This window comes from Tachypleus tridentatus, chromosome 13, assembly GCF_004210375.1.
Source record: "Tachypleus tridentatus isolate NWPU-2018 chromosome 13, ASM421037v1, whole genome shotgun sequence".
Lineage (NCBI taxonomy): Eukaryota > Metazoa > Arthropoda > Merostomata > Xiphosura > Limulidae > Tachypleus > Tachypleus tridentatus.
In genome coordinates, this window is record NC_134837.1 from 128,456,544 (window position 1) to 128,471,986 (window position 15,443).

The 15,443-nt window shown below is 32.3% G+C and overlaps 2 long non-coding RNA genes across 5 annotated transcripts in view; one reads left to right on the forward strand and one right to left on the reverse strand.

Moving 5' to 3' along the window:
* The window catches only part of LOC143238788 (uncharacterized), a 34,462-nt gene that overhangs the window by 5,864 nt on the left and 13,155 nt on the right, over positions 1 to 15,443 (reverse strand). For 2 of the 4 annotated variants that reach the window (XR_013020761.1, XR_013020759.1), the window contains exons 2-3: positions 12,271 to 12,368; positions 7,100 to 7,271 (exon numbers count right to left, since the gene is read on the reverse strand). This is a non-coding gene — a long non-coding RNA (uncharacterized LOC143238788). Of the gene's footprint in view, positions 1 to 6,136; positions 6,294 to 7,099; positions 7,272 to 12,270; positions 12,369 to 15,443 lie in introns of those variants that run through there. The other 2 variants (XR_013020762.1, XR_013020760.1) reach the window with 2 other exon arrangements.
* Positions 985 to 2,403, forward strand: LOC143239504 (uncharacterized). The gene is made up of 2 exons (XR_013021217.1): positions 985 to 1,906; positions 2,204 to 2,403. It is a non-coding gene; the product is annotated as an uncharacterized LOC143239504 (long non-coding RNA).

The following is a 15,443-nucleotide window of genomic DNA, read 5'->3' on the forward strand; positions in this document are numbered from 1 at the left end:
TTTAAAATGTGGTCGTAAATTGTGTTCTATAATCAAAATAATTGAGCCATCACTTTGAGTCTAGAAACTTAATGTCCTCTCATATATTGGTTTTTGAACATAGTCAATTCTTCGTTATAATAAGTTGAAGATAATTGTTGCAAAAATTAAACTGAGATAAATAAATAATATTATTGAGTAATAGAGAGAAAAATCAAAACATAAAATAAATTTGTTTTAAATTTTAAAATCTACTTTCATTACATATATCTGCCACTTTGACGACAGGATGTTTATCTAATATGTTCTAGAAAATTAGATATATTAATTGGAGAATAGAATATTGACATTCTAAGTTGACTACCATTAGATTGAACGTCATCACAGTATGCTATCTGTGAAATAAATGTTAAAATTGTATCCACCTGCCTAACACTTTGGCATCATGGCAAGAAATATCCATAACAGTATGGTATTGTATCAGAGGGAAACGTGTGCCTAAAAATATAAAACACGACTGAATCTTTTATTATCATTGTCAGTTACTGAGGGTGTGAAAATTCTATTTATTCTTGATATCAATTTTGGAGAACATTGACTAAGTGCTGATTCAACATTTTAATATGTCACTTACCACCGAAATGTTACTCTGACCACAAATTTGCTAATATAGTAACCCTTATAAACCATCATGTTAGAAAAACACATAGTTACAAGAAGTCTTGATAGAAATGACTAAAAACACTTTAATCAGAGCACATTCAAAAGGTGGACCCTTCTTCTTTAAGTTGTGTTCGGGTTATGGGTGTGCTTATTGGAACTATTTATATTCCCTTTTAATGAGCAACTAATTTTGAATTAAATGGCAGTATGCTATATTTGTAAATCGTAATTCGTGTGAGGATCAGTGTGATAAAAATAATATCTTAATAGGATACAATATCACAAATAGTAATCAGTGAGATGCACTTCGTATCAAACGTGAATACTCGAACGAGACAGGAATCTGTTAAAGTTATCTTTTCATTCAGGACTACGTCATTAAGAATGGAATAAAGCAATTCTGATTTCGAACAGTATTTTGTTTAGTACTAATATGAACGAAAGTTTCATTCAAAGATTGAAACGAATATAAACTGAATAAAACACAGTTTGTCATCACGTGTAAAATTTGATGTTAAAAGAATAACTATATTTATCACAAAACCTCGTCTATCCTTATTTGTACACCTGACAGATGACGTATTTGTATTTATTACAAAAGCAACAACTGTCATTATTTGTATTTATCGCCGTATAGTTGTATACAAATGGCAGCTTGCATACATACAAGTGTTTATTCAGTATGTGTGTAGAAAAGCTATACAGACTTAGGTTTTATTTAGTTATTGTTAACTGAGTGAGTGAAATCATAAGAGTTTAATCTACTGTAAATATACGTTTAAATATACATTAAAGAGAATTATTATACTTTAAATACCAAAATACAGAGAAAACACGTTTGTTAAAGAATTCTCAGCTTTGTTTTCAATGTGACTTGTTATTACACTAGTAGATGATTCATTCCCAAGTAAATACCAAGAAACACAAAATGTGAAACAATATTACTCATTAAACGACACACAAGGACAAGAAAATACGTATATAAACCACTCTATTTTACAAAGTGTATCATTATTATAAACCGTCACAACCAACTTGAAGTAACAATAACGACTAGCATCCACCTACTGACATGAAACAAGTCCTTGTCCTACTTTTGGTACTAGCTTTGATCTCCACTGTTACCATGCATGCTGGTCGTGGTAGAGGAAGAGGTAGAAACATGAAGGGAGGGCCATTTAGAGGCAGAGGAGGTGGTGGTGGAACAAACGGTCAAGGAACGGGAACTGGAACAGGAGGAACAATGACAACACAGACCCCTTAGGTGAGCACGGTTTAATACCCATAGCCCGAGTGTAACCTAAAGAAGAAATGTCCACTTATCGAAAACGCACGGGTCATTTATCTGTCATTAGTGTGTTGTATTTTTTTTGCCTACATCATCAGATATTACTGAAATGTATAACTTATTTTTCCTTAATGTTTGAACAGTATTTACCTGTCGTTAAAATGTTGTAAAAGTTTTATTCATCGTTAGATATTACTGGAAAATATAATTCATTGTTTTTAATGTTTGACAGGTATTTAAGTTTCATTAAGATATTGTTTTTCTTTTCTATAGCATCGGATATTATTAGAAGATGAATACGTGGAAATACATCAGATTCCTGAACACTACAGAACTATTTATCTGAGAAATGAACAGATTGTATCTTCCAAGATAACTGTCTACAGTTCAAGAATGTACAAAATATGATATAAAATAGTTTACGATCTTAACTACCTTCAAAACTCTTGTGCAAATACAGAAACTTTATCTTTCTTTAAACTTCTCAATTTATTCTTAACAAGATATTAATTAATGTAATCGTCTTACTCTGTCTTGTTTCCATCTAGCAACTGTTCAGCGGGAGGTTGTTGTTGTTTTGTATTAAGCAGAAAGCTACTCAATGGGCTATCTGTGCTCTGCCCACCACGGGTATCGAAACCCGGATTTTAGCGTTGTAACTCCGCAGACATACCGCTGAGTCACTCGGAGCTCGCCAGGAGGACATTTCATTTTGATAATACAATGACTAGGCTGTTAAATTCGACTTTTTATTCAGTTTTCACTCATAAATATTTACTAAAATGTACTATCAAACTGAAATGTCCTCCAGTGTGGTAGTGGTATGTCGGTGGATTTAGAATGCTAGAACTCAGGATTCGATTCCTTTCAATGGACAAAGCAGATAGCCTATTGAGGCTTTGTTCTTAAAATCAATCAAACAAACAAACAAACAGACCATAATAAATGAATAAACAATAAACAAATGATAAAAATTAACAAAATATTAATTAATAACCTACGGTATTTAATTTAAATATTAATTAATGACATACAGTATTAATTAAAATATTAATTAAAAACAAAGAGTATTGAATTAAAATATTAATTAAAAACATACAGTATTAAATTAAAATATTAAGTAATAACAAACAGTATTAAAATATTAATTAATAACATACAGCATTAAGTTGAACTATTAATTAATAACATACAGTGTTAAATTAACATATTAAGTAATAACAACCATTATCAAATTAAAATATTAATTAACAACATATACTATTAAATTAAAATATTAAGTGATAACAAACAGTATTAAATTAAAATATTAATTAATAAAATGCAGTTTTAAAATAAATTAAATAATTTTGTTACAAATGCCTTCTCTAACTCTAACGTGTCATTACATTAGTAGATTTGATGAACAATTTCACTTCTTCGTCTTAATCAAGCCGACACAGTAACAGTTGTTGCCAAGCGCTTAGATAATTTAAATAGCATCTCGACAATTGTCTACATATTACGTTACAGCCAATTAATTAACAACCAATGAAGATATAACAGCTTCGCTTGTAGCACAGATAATTTTAAGTTTTCAGAAGGTTTGCTTGTTTGGAATTTAGCAGAAAACTACACAATAGAATGGCTGTACTCATTCCATCTGGAGTATCAAAACCCGGGTCTAACAGTGTGACTCCGAAGACATACATCTGTTCCACTGACGGGCATTTTGCAAGGAATAGATCAGACAGAAATAACAACGGAAAATTCGAACAAAAATGGTAATATAAAACAAAACGAAAAATTTTGTCCAATCATGGATATTTCTTGCGCCAATGTCAAACCATTAAGAAGGTGGATTCAATTTTAACGGATTTGTCACATAGATATCACCTTGTGATGACGTTCAATCTATTGGTAGTCGGTTAGAATGTTAATATTCTATTCCCCTGTTGTTGAATCTAATTTTATAAAACGTACTAGGCCAATATTCTATCTACAAGAAAACGGACATAATGTAATGAAACTTATTACGAAGTAAATTAGGTTTTAAAATTCAAAATAAATTTGTTTTGTGTTTTGAATTTTTCTCAGTTTAATTTTTGTAACAATTTTTTAAGCTTACCATAATGAATAATTGGTCACGTTCGAAAAGAAATGTAAAGGCTAGATTTAAGTATATAGGTTTAAAGATATGGATGAGGCCCGGGATGACCAGGTGGTAATTTGAGAATCGCAGGTTCGAATCCAAGTCACACCAAACATGCTCGCACTTTCACCCATGGGGGCGATATAATATGACGGTCAATCCAACTATTCGTTGGTAAAAGAGTAGCCCAACAGTTGGCGGTGGGTGATGATGACTAACTGCCTTCCCTCTGGTCTTAAATTAGGGATGGTTAACGCAAATCGCCTTCGTGTAGCTTTGCGCCAAATTCAAAATACAAAGAGATGGTTCAGTTCTTTTGATTACGGAATACAATTTATGACCACATTTTAAAGAAATATAAATGTCATAGATGTTCTATGTTCTACTTTTAATCCAGTTTCGCTATATCAAGAGAAATTAGTTATTGTTTGAAATAATTTAAGTTTACATATCGTTACAAAGACAAAAGGCACAGATAATAAATGTGATACAAGTGTCAGCTGGTGACATAATACAGGTAAAGATCAAGTCTCGTATATATGTCAACACTGGATAGATTTTAACAAATTAAGGGGCCCGGCATGGCCAAGCGTGTTAAGGCGTGCGACTCGTAATCTGAGGGTCGCGGGTTCGCATCCCGGTCGCGCCAAACATGCTCGCCCTCCCAGCTGTGGGGGCGTTATAATGTGACGTTAGTAAAAGAGTAGCCCAAGAGTTGGCGGTGAGTGTTGATGACTAGCTGCCTTCCCTCTAGTCTTACACTGCTAAATTAGGGACGGAGAGCACAGATAGCCCTCGAGTAGCTTTGTGCGAATTTCCAAAAACACACAAACATTAACAAATGAAGCTGACGTAGCTAAGGCTATTATTACTGTTTAGTGAGCAGTCGTTTGCTGTGATTATTTCTGTAAATTTTACACAGATTTTTTTTTCTTTAGTTTTGGATTAATATAGATGAAGAATGTCTTCCAGATCTATTCTGTGACAGGTTTCGTACTGATGATATGTTACGACAGATATGAAAAATTCACATCTACATGGGTGAACTTTGTGTTATTTGTGTCTCATTTCTTAGGAATGTGGCGTTAGGCCTACGTATTGTTTCTACGTTTAAATGGGACAATGTATATATACTTTGTTTTTGCTATTTTATTAGGTATTCTTTCAGGTAAGATAACAAGGTGTTAATTTTTATTTAAAAATATAAAAAAACTAAATATTCATTAACCATTGTAATCACGTATTACATTTTTATTATGAAACCATTTGTTAACAAACATATTTTGTGAACCTTACGATGACCGAAGAAGGCCGAAACGTTGTTCGATCCTCTACTAGTGCTTCCTCCATCTATACCAGCCATTTTTAAATATATAAATAAAAGTTATTCTTCTGATAGTAAATAATGGTTTATGCTGGCGAGGTGGTATTTGTGTGTCATTAGGTCAGAAAAATGATGTTGAACTTGTTACAAATGTTTCTATATTGGCCCGTTAAAACATTATCTAGTGTATTTCCGTACGAATTGATGAATCCTGGTATCGAACGGACGATATCATTGGCAGTCGTATGCGCCGCACGAGTTGCAAGGGGGGGGGGAGTCGAGATGATATTGTTCTCTTTAAAATCCATTATATATTTCCGGTGAAAAAAATAAAAATAAATTATATTTAATTGCTTGCAAATTTTCAGTTAGTACAGCTTCACCTAACCCTTATCTCATATAAGTTAGACTAATTATATTTCAACATTTCAGTTAATAAACTGTAAATATACCTGTTATTCATTATAGCAATAAACAGTATCTTGTCAGGTGCATTAGTATGAGTCTATTTCTAACAGGAATAAGTAAATATAGTAGAGAGATGAGAAGTTATATTTCTGCTTTAAATTACACATATTTAAACGATATGATAACAGATTATACTCTAAAATCATGAAATAGTGTGAACTTTTGTCTCTGGAAGTAAAGATTCGTCTGAAAAATATTTAGAAGTAAACGTTTAGTAAACACACTTATAGAGAATTATTATAGCCATGCCAAAAGAATAAAATGCTCAAAAATCTTAAGTAAGTAAAAAGAATTAAGCTAAAAGTTTATTTAAGATAACAGTTAGAGTAAATACAGCATCAAAATTATACAGTTGTAAAGGTTCCAGATCCTGCTCTTCCACAGTAGAACCAACTATCTTCTTGTCAATTCTTCTAAATCCATCTCTAGATGTGTGTAGTCTGTAAGAAATTAAATTAATAGAACGTATCTGAAGTATAAAATATCCTAATAAACAAGTACCTCGGTGTCTCTTGTATTTGTTTACAAAGCTACGTCGAGACTTTCTGTGACAAATATGCTAAAACATTGTGTCAATTTTATAAAACACCAGAGAAAAAATTAATCTTAATATTCTACAAAATCCACGCTCAATCTATCTGTTAATTGTTTCCAATTGTGCATGAAATAAGTATGGGGGTATGTTAAGGATATCATGTATCGTATACCTTTAGCAAACATCACGGGGATAAAGAACAGAAAAACGGACGCCATCAACACTGTACTGTTGAAGTGAACGTGGAATGATATGGAATATTGCTAAATCGTGATGAGAACCACTAAAGGTGCACATAATTTGAACTCTACTGCGATATTTATAAAAACTGTTGTGATACAAGATGTTGGAAATGACATGGTTGTATTTCCTTTGTTAATTAATTACCGCATTTAAAAATATAGAAAAGATAATTATGGGCTACCCTGTATTTTATATTATAAAACGATATTTTCCGTCAAAATTAAATTGTTTTATTTAAAGCATAATTTGGTATATTGTACTTACTAATGTTTTCTTTGACATCAAGGATCTATCTTTTAAAAAATAAATTATAAAAATTATATGAGAAAAAAAAATACAAATGAGACTCAGTAATTTGAGTAATGTAACATGTGTAGCTTTAAGTTTCATTTGAACTAGATTTAAATATGGTTCTATAATATGTCTCTCAACAGTGTTTATATGTACAGAAGAACCAGAAGAGATTACCAGATAGACGATATAAGGAGCACAAACCATCATTACACAGGCAATGGTGGCACTAGTTCCCATTCCAAGATTCCTGACATGAGTTCTGCTGCCTGCTAAAATATAGCAACAATGGCACCTACACAAACAAATTTACCTATGATGGCCAGAGCTGTTGTAGCGATAGGCAACTCTATAATGAAGAGAAAACAGAATTGTAACTTTTATTTGAAAAATAACAAACCGGATGCATAAAGATTACTCACATATTGATAGAATAAAGTAAATACTTTCAAATAATATAAAATTCCCAAATCTTAGAAACAATAAAGATTAATTAAACTTTCTTTTTTATAAGAAAAAATGTAGATCATAATGTTGGTATTTGTATTATTTTGTTTAACTCACCAGATATTTGGAGTTCTGTGAAATGTTTACCATTAATTAATTATTTTGACTAAACTACTACAATGCCAAAAATTAAAGCATCCTCCTTTGGTTATAAGCAACACCGATTAACAATAAAAGACTGAAGCTTCTCAGTAGCAATTATTTTTCTTATTAGGTTTTGGCCTTATGTTTGGGTTTATATAGTTCAGCAAAAGTTAAACTTTAGTTAATACATTTTATTCATTCTCCCGAAAGCTTATCAGTGTAGGAAAGTGAAAATTTACTTATATGTATAAAACTCAAAATCTATTTGTTTATTGTTGGCTTATTCGTCTGCCGCGTTCAATGTTAAGGTCACGCGAAGGTGTGAAAAACGACGAATCTTTGTTGACATACGAGTCTATCGTCTGCTAGCCAAACAGATAATTCTATCTTTAACATATACATTTTTAGTGCAAATTTAATTTAGAATACAGTATTCTGGGACAGTTTAGATACAGATTATTAACTATACATGTACTAATATATCATTTATTTAACCTCACACGCTAAAGGATTGTATGAAGAATTAAAATGTCGTTTATGAAAAAGTTAACAGTTGGCCCAGATTATAAAATATAATTATGCTATCTGCCACAAAATCAACTATGTGGAAAGAGAAAGGATTAAGTTGACATGAAATTACAATGACTTTGAATCCGGTCACAATAACTGGTAGAGCACTTTCACGTGGTAGAAGAAGGGTTGAACATGTAAAATGAAATTAAAGTCAAGCCAGCAACTTTATCTTATTCCACTTTTTTCTCTAGATGATTCAATACATGAAAGTGGATTTTTTTCTCTTGATGATTATGAAGTACGAAATTGCATCTTGTTTGTAAAATATTTCATACATTAATGCCACAATATAAATATGATAACAAATTCATAAAACTATGTTAAACTAGAAGTGTTACCCGGTATCGCCCAGATTTTAGAAAGATTTTTTATGCTAGTCTGTCTAGTCATTATCACCCATCATTGTCTCTTGCTGATTCTATAATAGGACTTGTTCCTCATTCTTATAAAATATCCATGGCTACAAAGTACTGAGATAAGTTATATCTGATGTTTTCATTTATTCTGTTACAAAACCTGAACTATGAACAAGTAGATCAACAATTCCACACGTTATCCAGTGAACCACAGTCGGTTCTACTAGCCACAGTGGATAAAAAGTAATTATTACGTAACAAAGCGACCTCTATGTTAAGTTAAGTTTTATATTAGCACGTGGGCAGAACACTTTAACTGTTACTAAACTTATAAACAGTTGACATCTCAGTCATAAAGTAAAATATTTTCAAAAATATAAATATATGAAAAGTATTTTAATTTTGTTGTTTTGAGTTAAGCACAAAACTACACCATGGGCTATTTGTGCTCTGCCCACCACAAGTACCGAAATGTTGGAAGTCCGAAGACATACCGCTGAGCCACCCGTGTTATTATTATTAATTTTTTATTTTACTGAATTTAGCATTAAATATGATTAAACTAATGTTATTAGTTTAAAGAAGTGTCGTTAACTTTGTTTAGCACTAATGAGATTAATAAGTGTTTTCATTTTAACAATAATTAGTATTTGTTATTTTATTTAACAATATCTAAGATTATTTCCCTATCACGAAAGTATTTCCTAAAAGTGCTATAGCACTTTTATTTCTTTATTGTTTTTTGCATTTCCTATTCAGAGAAATAATTAAATAGTAACTTGTGTGTCAATGTATTTAATTTAATGTTTGTTTAAGTTTATAGCTTACATTTAACGTCTTATTCTTCTCTTATAATTATAAGACCAATATTCATAATTCTCTCCATTATTCTACTAATTCACCAATTTAAAATGTCTGTTACAGATATTTCATGACGCTCTAATCTACAAACTGTAAAAACCAACAGATATTGACAATAGAATAGGACACGTCAGAGAGAAAAACGTTGTCGTGCGTCGAGTGACGATCGGATAAAAACCGAGTGAAGACGTGTGTATGTTTACACCACAATGTTGCTACTGTGGAGATCATAGGATGATAGTGGGAACCAAGTGCAGAAGTGAGAAGTTTTAAGTTTTGAATCAATTTGAATGAAGTTCTGGACTTAGGAAAAACTTGGAGTAGTTTAATTAATCAAATAATCAAAAGAAATTGGTCAGGTAGAGCTATAAAGTGATAAAAAGAGTCAAAGCTGGTAAAAATAAAAAAACGGCCCTTTAAAGGGGAGCGAATGCAACGGTATAAAGCTTGACAAAATGTTGGTGTAGGGGGGGAGGCGAGAACCAGGAAATACGCCACTTTTACGGTCAAACGCCGAATATTCTACCTTGAGATGTAGAATGGAATGTTAATTGTACAAGTAAACTGAGTATTGCTGTAATTATAATAAAAACTACTGAAGGAGCAAATAGATTTGATCATGATACAGGTAGACTTGATTATAATACAGATAGACGTGATTATAATACAGGTAGATCAATGGGTGATTTATCCATAAGGAGGATTTGGTAACAATATTGGAAAATTCCAAGCTATGTTTGCTTCTGGTAAAGGATTTCAGATATTATTTAGTAGTTAGTTTGAATATTGTATTTTTCAGAGGTGGTAAATTATTTAGTCGTTCAAGATAGTCCTTTATTGTGAGGGGAATGTTACTTGTATTGTCTTGTTGATTCTATAGTTTGAATACGGCACAACCCAAGATTGAGGTCTGATATACACTTTAGGCACTCTGAAGCTTGTTTTGCTGTGGCATTCTTTATTCATGCCTCCAATGAGCTTGAGACAAACAGTCTCAAGATTATTGCTGCTCGTGAGGACCTTATGGAAATGATTTGTCCACGAGAGTTTGATTTTTATTGTTCTTTTAGAATTAAGCCTAAAATCTAATTGTATTTGTACATTTTATGGGGGTATTGTGAAATCTGAGTTAAACAGAAGGAATTTTGGTAACTTTTCCCCAATATTTCGGTAGAAGACTATAGCCTGTGGTTTTATTGGTTCAATACAACTCTCCACTTGTTAGACGATCACTTGTGGTTTTACTGTATCGACAGAACTCTCCATTTGTTTCACCAAAACATTATTAGATGACTTCAAGTATTTAACAAAGGTGGTCTATAGATAATGACCATATAGATGTCTTATTCCAATTAAGTCACTTCAAGATATGACTTTAGTATTTAATATGTTGTTATACGTTATGTTAAGGATAAATAATAATGAATAACAACATTACTTACATGAGTGGAAGCTGTAAAGTCATACAGTGTTCAGTCGTAATCCCAACCGTTCCGATATACTTGAGCAGAAACGTTTGAAGATAAAGTATGATGTTTGTAAACCTCTTTTGAATTTGAGTTTTCTATCAGACATGGCAAATCGGTGCTGTAATTTAGGGCGTACGTTTGACAGTAACTTGGCATTTGTAAGTCATGTCGATTTAACCGAATTAACATCATCTTTAGCTTTCACTATTTCAGGAACGTAACACCAGTGGTCTGGAACTGACATAATAAAAACCTTATTATAAGTAGCCCAGCTTATAGGAATGGAGAGAGGTAACAAAAAATAAAACATTAAACGTTTCTGGAAGATTTCATAGCTTCCGACTTTCACGAAAATGTCTTCGAATTCCATATTTTCTTCCGGTATTTTTTCATTCTCTTTCTTCGTGTCATTTCTTCCGTTTTTGATCTCTTTTATATCAGTTTCTAGCTGCATTTTATTTGTTGTTCCTTGGTCGTAAAGTGACTTTTCCTTAGGAGGAACGTAAACAGTTGCAGAAAACAATACTTCTTCTGGAAATTAAAAGACACACAAACAACTGAAACATTCTTCACCGACAAAAATCTGTCTTTTTCAGTACCTGTATGATACAGCTGGAGCCAATTTTTTGTATGAATATGAAACGTTGTTAGGTGTTTAAAGAAGAGTACATAATAGTTGGTGAAGATTAACATGTATGTATTGTGCTCTCCCTCGCTATATATATGCCTAAATTTATATGTATGCATTGTGTCTACAATGAAGTATATTTTGCCATACTTTTTATTCAAGCAGGTTGTCACCTATTATATAAAGGTACTATATAATGGTACTATATGGCAAGGTGGTTAAGGCGCTCGACTCGTGATCTGAAAGACTTGGGTTTGAATTTCCGTCGCACCAAACATGCTCGCTTTCTCAGACGTGGGGGCATTATAATGTTACAGTCAATCCCACTATTCATTGGTTAAAAGAGTAGCCCAAGAGTTGGCGGTGGGTGGTGATGACTTCCATTGCTAAATTAGGGACGGCTAGCGCAGATAGCTCTTATGTAGCTTTGCACAAAATTTAAAACAAACCAAACATTCATATTTGTGATTTGAAGGATGACCTATTCGACATATCTGTTGAACGATCAAACCACGGATCAATAAGATACAACCATAAGAACTGTTAGTTAGAACTACGTTGAATAACGTGTTTTACTGATCAAGTAACGTCTTTTTCTATCTCAAGTCTAATAACTTTTAACATATTAATATCTATACTAGAAAAGGTATAAACGTTTGGAGCAAAGTACACAAATTTAATTAAGATATATAAACTCAAGTCTTATTTCAATACTGGTATTTCGTATCTGTAAACGTTTACTTATTAATCTATCTCTAACTTGTATACTGACATAACCTTAAAATTTAACTTTTCCTCAATGTTTACTAAAATTGTAAGTGACTCTAGATAAGGATTCTTATCATTAGAGACAACAAAATACATCCTTACTTTCTAAACATTGGTGACACCCTCCTTTTTGAAAGATCCAAATAACCAAACCTTTTCTAGATCAGTAAATTGGCCACACTGATGAAGTTGCTCCAGTTCTAAAACGAGAGTATGTGTATCTTTATACGTCCATTGGAGATAAATAAAATATTTATTGGATAACATCCTAAACTGAATTTTAGTAGAGACAAAAGATATTCTGAGACATCTCCACGACCAAACCTGTCATCCGACCCATATCTAATAACTGATCAAACTCCAGTTACTCGTAGCTCAAAAATATTTCACGAATCATTAAAATGCATTTTCATCTTCTACAGTCCAGTGAATTTCTAAAGCGGATAATTCATCTAAGTTCCTATTGTTTCCTTCCCAAAGTCATATTATGATAAAGTATGATTCTGCGATAGTAAGTTTATAAAAACCAGAAATTATTCTGACCAACATAAGAAAAACACTACAACGTAACAAAATCAATCGTTTATCAAGGTGAAAACTACTTATATCTCATACAAAACGTAAAATACAATCATCAGTACGTTGCACAAACTTCCTGCTGTTTAACTCTTTAACCCTCCTGAACATTCCTTTAATAACATTGTTCTATACGTATTATCTTTATTTTCTCATTTATATAGTTTTCATAATGCGATTTAATTTCTATCAGTTTTTATTAATATTTAGTATTTTCAGTTGCAGAATAATTATTTTTATAAGTCTCCTAATTGATCAGGACATTACTTTTACACAAACACATATTTTTGTGAACCTTTTTCTTTTCAAAATTACTGTTTCTATTCGTTTTCTATCATTTATTAACATCTCGCTCAGAACTACAATGTTATTTCACTATTTGGGTCATGTTCTTTTAAACATATGATCATTATGTTATACCTGAATAAGGAATATTTTCTATTCCAAAACGAGCTTCCATTCTACAGTGAGAACAGGTTGTGTGTAAACACTGCTGGATGACTAGAATGTATCCTACATGACTCTATAACTCAATACATTACTGTAGGCTTTTGCCATCCGCATTTTCATCGATGGCTCTATAACACTATGTTTTTCTTTTTTTACTTATCGCCAGGGGATAATTTCTATCAGGATTATATCATCTATTACTATACATCTCTGAAAGCTATTAATGTTCATGTTTCCTGCACCATAACACCTTGCTCTCTTCACGTTTTCACCAGGAGAATATTTCGATTATGATTGGCGATTTTAATGAACAATATCCATCTTGGTTCTAACTTCTGGTAGAATTTATTGGACTCTAAGATGGTGAAGCTATTGATGCTGATATTGATCTGTGAAATGTATGTTCTCATATCAAAACATTTCTTTTTTCAGTACTAAAGAATATGTTCACAATCAGGCTTCAGTATCAACATTGATCTATCATTTTATCTTCTTTCTGGTGTTCTTTCGAAAGCGGACAATGATTTCCAAGGCAGTGATAATTTTTCCATCATAGTGAGAGAGAGATGGGTCGTTGACAATTCTATTTCACTCGTGTGACATGGTGGAAGCTAAAGGAGACAAACTAATCTTCCTTCACTACTATCCAGGAGACTGGTTGGTTTGACTGTCACTGATTGTATTTACCTATTCTAGCAAACGCTAAAATCTTGACATGTTTTCTTACACTTCTCTTTCCATGGTAGATATCTGACTGAGAAGGAGCGTGAAAGGTTCTTTCCCAGTTGTCACCCTCTTATAAACCACACAGCCTATCAACAGACTTGTGGCTATGTTTGGCAACTCATACATCTAAATCAGGAGAAAACTTGGATTAACATAACTTTCAGTACTTCTCCACCACTAAATTCAAGTTAGTGTGAAATTTATCTCCAAAGTATATTGGTTCTTGCAATCCAATGACTAAAAAGTATCTGAATTACGAGGTATTGCAAACACCATTGGATAATACGTTTTTTCACGATCCACCATTTCTGCGTGTTTTTCTGCCTTCTTCACCATGAAGAGAAGATTCAAAGGACCACCACCTTCTTTTCGAGTTGTTAGTCTCTGTGACGAAAATCGACTGGTTTTAGTTGGTTTTGCAGTACCTCAACTAGATAACATTCATTACGAGACACTAGTCACCTCTCTCCTACCTCTATTGATCTCCTTCTGGATTTTTCAACGTGATTAGACAGAAGGAGAGTATTCCAGATACATGACTTAAGGATATTATCATCCATTACTCAAGCCAAGAATAGTTCCCTCGTTCTTTAAAGTTACAGACTCATTGTTATGAATTGTTATCTTTATAAAATTTGGGAGAATATAGTTGCTTGTCGTTGTGTTTGTTTTATGCGTCAAAAGTCCACTTCCACTCACGAAATTTGGTTTCAAAATACAGAAACTCACAATGGACCAAACATCAATCTTAGAAGCGTATTCCAAGAGACAGCATCTTGTCTCTCTCTTTTATTATTATTATTGTTATCCTAATAATATTTATAGCGCCACGTAGGGGTTTGGTATCGTGGGGGGTTACACTCATGAAGAGTCATACCTTTCAGCATTACGATTAATGCCATCAAAGAACAGTTCTTTAATTTCAGTTCTAAGCAGCATTTTTGTCAGTTACTTTAATATCTTCTGTCAGTCATTAAATATGAGATGTATTGAGTACTATTTCAGACAGCATTCGTTCGTTTACCTAACATTTATTTGTGTGTCTAAATGATTGATATATCGCAGTGAATGGTCACAACAGTTATTTTATACACAATCCTAAGTTTTACTAATACATTTTATTGTATCGCTTCAGTTATTATTTAACGATGTTATAATAATACCAGTTTTCATATAAACAGCCGTTACATTATTTTGTCAAGATTAGAAATTTTGTAATTTAAGTTTGTAGTGCCATCTAGTGGTATCAGTTTAAGTTCATATCTTAGCCCCCTTCACGATTATAGATGTTATGAAGTTATGACAATTCCTTTGTTGTTTCAGTTTCCACGAGCCATAAAAAGATTAGAACAATTTAATTTTTCCTGAATGTGAACCTTCCAAGATCTAAGAGCATATCAGATACGTGAAAAGTTGAAATCAAAGTAATGAATGAAAGTCATAAATAAAAGAAGTGTATGAATGACTCAAAAGAACAAAACCTGTGTTTAAAACAATCGTTATATTGTCGTATTTATGAGAAA